The sequence below is a fragment of the Xyrauchen texanus genome, chromosome 26 (genome assembly GCF_025860055.1).
Source record: "Xyrauchen texanus isolate HMW12.3.18 chromosome 26, RBS_HiC_50CHRs, whole genome shotgun sequence".
Classification (NCBI taxonomy): domain Eukaryota; kingdom Metazoa; phylum Chordata; class Actinopteri; order Cypriniformes; family Catostomidae; genus Xyrauchen; species Xyrauchen texanus.
In genome coordinates this window covers 16,427,574-16,434,585 of record NC_068301.1, presented here as the reverse complement: position 1 = coordinate 16,434,585, position 7,012 = coordinate 16,427,574, and the positions used below count along the sequence as shown (strand labels likewise).

The following is a 7,012-nucleotide window of genomic DNA, read 5'->3' as shown; positions in this document are numbered from 1 at the left end:
GGTATAACCCAGTTGTTGATACTGTAGAGCCATCAGGAAATGTTATTCCAGAAGCTCATCATAATCTGATGGTGGGGCACTTAGTGTGAGAAAAAAAATTAAACCTTCTAATGGCCCATTTCTATTGGCCGGGCATTCACAGAGATGTTCACAGGTGGTGTGCGGCATGCCGTGAATGTCAGCTGGTGAATCCGCCGGCCACCCCAAGAGTGCCTTTGCACCTGCTTCCTTTGATTGAGGTCCCCTTAGAAAGAATTGGTATGTACCTCATTGGGCCATTAGACCAGACAGCACATGGCCATTGCTTTGTGTTGCATCTGGTGGGCTACGCAATGCAATATCCAGAAGCAGTGCCTCTACGCAACATTTTAGAATGCAGTGTTGTGGAGGTACTCTTCAGAATAATCTCCTGAGAGGGATTCTGAAACAAATCATCACTTATCACAGGCACTACTTTTATGTCACGTACACTATGCAAACTGTAGAATTATTAGGTATTAAATAATTTCGGATAAGCATGTACTACCCACATATGGATGGCTTGGTTGAATTATTCGTGAGTTTGTGCACGAAGATGCTCAGAATTGGGATAAGTGGCTTGAACCCGTTATTCGCTGTGCAAGAGGTCCAGCAAGCCTGTACAACATTCTCCATGTTTGAATTATTGTATGGGCATTAGCTTCGTGGGGTCTTAGATGTCGTGAGGGAAAATTGGGAGAAGGAACCTTCAACCAGCAAAAACTAATAAATTATATTCCTGACCTGAGAGCAAAAATCCACACATTGTGGCAGCTATCACAGGAAAATGTGCTACAGGCAATCCCAGGGGGCCTGGGTAGCTCAGCAAGTATTGACGCTGACTACCACCCCTGGAGTCGTGAGTTTGAATCCAGGGTGTGCTGATTGACTCCAGCCAGGTCTCCTTAGCAACTAAATTTGCCCGGTTGCTTAGTAGGGTAGAGTCACATGGGGGTAACCTCCTCGTGGTAGTGATAAGTGGTTCTCGCTCTCAATGGGGCATGTGGTAAATTGTGCGTGGATTGCAGAGAGTAGCATGAGCCTCCACATGCTGGGAGTCTCTGCAGTGATATGCACAACGGGCCATGTGATAAGAGTGTCTCAGCATGGATTGAATGTCACAGAAGCAACTGAGACTTGTCCCCCGCCACCCCGATTGAGGTGAGTAACCGTGCCACCACAAAGACCTTAGTAGTGGGAATTGGGTATTTCAAATTAGGGAGAAATTAGGATAGAGGAGGAGCCCATAGGATTTACCTCCTTAACCTCCTAAAACTATGGAGAGAGGCGGTCCCCATGACTTTGGCGATGGTGGTTCCGGAGAGAGAGGAGCTCAGTCTGGAGGGGAGTTCAAAAATCACCAATCGAGTAACCCTGGTTCCTTGTGGAGACCACCTCTCACCGGCCCAAATTGCGGAGGTTGCCAGGTTGCAAAGAGAATTCTCCGATGTGTTCTTGCCTTTTCCCAGGCATACAAATCTCATACAGCACCATTTCTAAATGTTCCCAGGGGTAGTGTTACGCAGTCATCCCTACCGTTTACCGGAACACACAAAAAAGATAGTATGGGAGGAATTGAAGGCTATGCTTGACATGGGGTTAATAGAAGAATCCCACAGTGACTGGGCCAGTCTGGTAGTCTTAGTCCCTAAGAGTCACGGCTCGGTCAGGTTTTTGTGTGGATTATAGACAAGTGAACGCAGTGTCAAAATTTGATGCGTACCCAATGCCTCGCATTGACTAGCTGCTCGATCGGTTGGATGCAGATTGTTTTTATTAGACACTGGATTTAACAAAGGGATATTGGCAGATTCCCTTGACTCCCATGTCTTGAGAACTGTTTGGCTTACACTAAATCATTACACTTCTGTTCGGTTTGTTTGGGGTCCCAGTGACTTTTCAGCAGCTCATGGACAAGCTCCTTTGCCCACACAACGCATATGCACATCCAGCATCTGAGGGCTGTCCTGAAGTTGCTGAGGCAAGCGGGACTTACAGCAAATCTGAAGAAGTGTGCAATTTGGCGGGTGGACGTATGGTATCTGCGCTTCCACTTGGGTCACGGACAGGTGCACCCCCAAATTGATAAGATCTTGGCCATTACGACTTGTCTGAGGCCCAAGTCCAAAAAGGGGGTGAGACAGTTCCTGGGGTTGGCTGGCTATTATAGGAGGTTTGTGCCTAATTATTTGGACGACACCAGCCCATTGACTGATCTCACTAAAAAGGCCGCACAAGACACGGTCCAGAGGATGGAGTCTTACCAGCAGGCTTTCTTACAAGTGACTTGCTTGTAAGATCACTCTGTGGCAGTCCGCTGTTACATTCCCCTTACTTCTCTCTTTGTCTTACAGACGGATGCATCGGACAGGGGTTTGCGGGCTGTGTTGTCCCAGGAAGTAGGACACCTGTATTTAACAGCTGTCTCGTGTTTCAGTGAGGAATGAATGGGGCTTTTAAGGAGAGGAGACAGCAGTAGTCGAGATTGAGAGCCCAGCTGAGAAGGTGTTCATGTGTTATGACTGATGTCATATTATTACCTGAGTTATTGAAGCTGCACCGTTGCGCTCTTAAGTGAACGAGTTTGTGTTTTTTGTTAAATAAAATTGACATTTCTGAATGGAATCGATGTCTCCCGCTTCCTCATTCCTTTGAACTCATTACAATATTGTTTGGGATACACAACAGTGTATTTGCCTTTGTATTATGATTTTAGTCCTTGTGCATTTTGTAGTTATGATGGCATAAGGCAATGCAAATTATTGTTCTTTTGTTTTATGTACACTACTTTATGATTGCCAGGCAGATGATGCCCTAAGTGACCTGGAGCAGCTCACCATGTGTGTGTTATTCGAAAGGAGGGGGAAGAACAACAAGAACCACCTGCTGACATAGTCACCATTATCGAAGGAGTGAAGGTTTTGAATGAACTGACTTCAGCTACTTCTACATGTGCCCTTCTTATTGGTTTGATATACAAGATCAGACACAATATTAAAACCACCTACCTAATATTGTGTAGTTCCCCCTTGTGCCACCAAAACCCCTCCCACCCTATGAGGCATGGACTCCACAAGACTCTAGGTGTCCTGTGTTATCTGCACCAGGATGTTAGTAGCAGATCCTTCAAGTCCTGTAAGTTGCAAAGTGGGGCCTCCATGGATCATACTTGTTGGTCAAGCAAATCCCATAGATGCCTAATTGGATTGTGATCTGGGGAATTTGGAGGCCAAGTCAACACCTTGAACTCTTTGTTGAAAGATTTTTGCAGTGTGGCAGGGCTCATTATCCTGCTGAAAGAGGCCACTGCCATCAGCGAATACTGTTGCCATGATGGGGTGTATGTGGTCTTCAACAATCTTTAGGAAGGCTTATGTGTCAAAGTAGCATTCACATGAATGCCAGGACCCAAAGTTTCCCAGCAGAACATTGCCCAGAACATCACACTGCCTCCACCAGCCTGCCTTCTTCCTATAGTGCATCCTGAAGCCGTCCACATGATCTAAAAGAGAACATGATTCATCAGACCAGGCCACCTTCTTCCGTTGCTCCATGGCCCAGTTCTGATGCTCACGTGCCCATTGTAGGCACTTTCGGCAGTGGACAGGGGTCAGCATGGGCACTCTGACCGGTCTTCGGCTTCACAGACCCATGCGCAGTGAGCTGCAATGCACTGTGTGTTCTGACACCTTTCTATCATGGTCAGCATTAAGTTTTTCGGCAATTTGTGCTACAGTAGCTATTCTGTGGGATTTGACCAGATGGGCTAGCCTTCGCTCCCCATGTACATCAGTGAGCCTTAGGTGCCTATGACCCTGTCGCTGGTTTGCCGGTTGTCCTTCCTTGGACTGCTTTTGGTAGGTAACCTCTGCATAACGTGAACACCCCACAAGACCTGCCATTTTGGAGATGCTCTTACCCAGTCGTCTAGCCATCACAATTTGACCCTTGTCAAAGTCACTCAGATCCTTACATTTGCCCATTTTTTTCTGCTTCCAACACATGAAATTCAAGAACTGACTGTTCACATGCTGCCTAATATATCCCACCCTTGACAGGTGCCAATGTAATGAGATTATAAATGTTATTCACTTCACTTGTCAGTGGTTCTAATGTTGTGACTGATCAGTGTAAGTTGTCCTAATTAAACAGTACTTGAAATGTCACATTTTGGAAACATAACTAAAATATATACATTCTTTAAACTTTAGTTTTGAGTAACTCAAAACATACAAAAAAAGCATGCAGCCCGATTGTCTTAAAAATGTCATTATGGTAAACTAATTAGATTTTACAGTGTACCTGTATATGTTTTATCACTAACATATCAACAAACCCAATGAGTCTGACCTCATGCTGAAATTGAAAGTACCAAGGCTTACATGGTAAGAACAGGAAGATTATAATGGACTGTTTTACAAGGTGATGCTTCCCAGAGCCACACACTCAGATATCCAGTTCTTTCTTTTGGAAGAAGACTGAACCTTCTCGGCCACCAAAATCAAAGGAGAATGTTTTACTAATCAGCTTTTCAAAATGTTAATTTATATGAACATTCAAATGGCTTTTATACACATTTGAAAATGTTTGTGGTTTTGTTGCCCATCCATTTAGGTGAGGGTTGCTGTGTGATTCGAAGACAATGGGTAACTTCACCTGCAGTGACCCTTGATTAAAAGACCAAAGATGAAGAAGGGGATGCACTGTCTGTAGACATTGCAACTGCTCTTGAGGTGCCACAAGGGTGGCCAGAAGCTGTACGGGCAAGTCCAAATGTAGAGCAATATCTTGGAAAATGATCTCGGTGCAACTTTACCAGTGAGGCTATTTATTTTGTCCTAAAGAGACCACATGGAAGAAACCTCAAAGATGAGGCAAAATGTATGTTGGATTTGAAGAGCTCTGACTCCACTGCACCATACACATTTGACTCATCACAAACATTCTCTTTCACATAAATGATTGATATATTTAAGGCATCTTGTTTTCAGAGAGCTGGGGGATATCATACTCTCACATTGAAAAAGAGATGATCCAGTATCATGGCAATAAGTGGACATGTTGTCAGGGGGCTTCCAATAAGTGTTGCTGGTATGAACAAACACTTACAGGGATAGTTCACCCAAAAAATTAAAATTCTCTCATAATTTTCTCTCTCTCATGCCATCCCAGATGTGTATGACTTTCTTTCTTTTGCTGAACACAAACAAATGTTTTTAGAAGAATTTTTCAGATTGATAGTAAAATAGGACTTACATATTGACCCGTTTCTCACCCACACTTAAAATATTTCTTCAGAAGACATGGATTTAACCGCTAGACATACAGAGCTTAGATATTCCTCTAAAAATGTTCATTTGTGTCCGCAGAAGAAAGTCATACATATCTGGGATGGAATGAGGGTGAGTAAATGATGAAATCATTTTTATTTTTGGGTGAACTATCCCTATAAGTTTGTAGTAGTGAAAGATCATGCTAAAGATAAATATCATTAATCCCCTTTTCTCCCTTATTAGAAAAATTTTGTTATTGGCTTCTCAAGTTTTTGATTGAGGGTCTGAAGCATTGTTATCCAAAAGAGCTTGAGCCTCTGTGTTCCTACCACGGGAAAACCAGCTCCCTGAACCAGAACTCCCTATGGTCTCCAGGCCAGCTGTCTGTCTGCTTCATGAAGCTTCTTGGATACTTTGAGCGATGTGCACAAAATGACTCACTACTCAACTTCTTTGTTCTTGATCATAATCTTTTTGCTCCACCTGCCTTTCCCAGTTGCACTCTTGTACTTCTGACTAGTGCTCTGAAGGAGAATCAGGGTTCAATGTTTTTGAAGGTGCCAAGTCCAACCTCCAATCCAAATCCAATCAATGGTACAGAAGATATTGTTACATGTAAAAGTTATTTTAGATATGTCTATGTGTGCTCATTTGTGCTATTGTGTCTGTAGGAATCGGATGTGTTTATTAATTAATTTCATAGATCAAAATATGGATAGATACATTTGCGTTACTGATGGCTAAATGGCTAAAAAGATGACGCTACTGTGAATAAGGTATATAGAGCTGTTCAGTGATGTAAATCTGTAGGTGAACTCATTTGCCATAGGTTCACTATATAAAAAAAATTCTGTTAAATTTACAGTAAAATACTGGCAGCTTTGTTTGCCAGAAATGTACAGTATAAAATGGTTCACAGAATGTAACTTTGATGCCTGTATATTTTATGGTCCTAAACTACCGTATATATTATTAAATTATAAAAACTTAAAATAACCTTCTGGAACTACAAAATTCCACTCATCACTTTTTGTTTTATTGTTAATCACTATAGTAAGTACAAAAGGTCATATGGTGACTTTAAGTTCATCAAGAGGGCCCCTTCCAGGAGCAATAATTAATACACATGTAGAGACAGTGAACGGTGTTACTCACACAAACACAACACACCATCAGGGTAATACATGTGACACTAAAATAATGCAATAAACATTACCTAAGCTACATAGAATAAAACACAGAACACCCCAATGTACTTAACTGATATTAAAAATAAGAAGAAACAACTATTCCCATAAAATGTAATGAGATGTGATGGGTCATGCAGGGACATCTGGGAATGGTTTTTCACCATAATTTTAAGAATAGTTTACCATTAAAATGTTGTACATGTATTCTCTTGTTAAACATAAAATACATTTTTACTGTTAATTAAATGGTAAATTTATCCTTTTTACATCTAAAAAAAAATGTTTTTACTGTAAAATTACATGTATTGTCTTTTTTACTGTATATGTTAAAGCTGAAGTATGTTTTTTAAGTAACTTTTTCAGTGTTAAAATACTTTCTTCTATCCCAGCTTAATATGCAAAGACAACTATTACTTATTACCTATTGCAGGAGTGCCCAAACTTTTTTGAACCAAGATCTACTTCTCACTAAACATTTACCTCTACTCAGCCATCTAACATCCATGTGCAGCACGATGGAATAACCTTCTC

At 41.8% G+C, this 7,012-nt stretch overlaps 1 pseudogene; it reads left to right on the top strand.

The window, feature by feature from the left end:
* The first annotated feature begins 1,958 nt into the window (after positions 1-1,958).
* Positions 1,959-5,982, top strand: LOC127619485 (cyclic GMP-AMP synthase-like; annotated as a pseudogene).
* Positions 5,983-7,012: the final 1,030 nt, after the last annotated feature.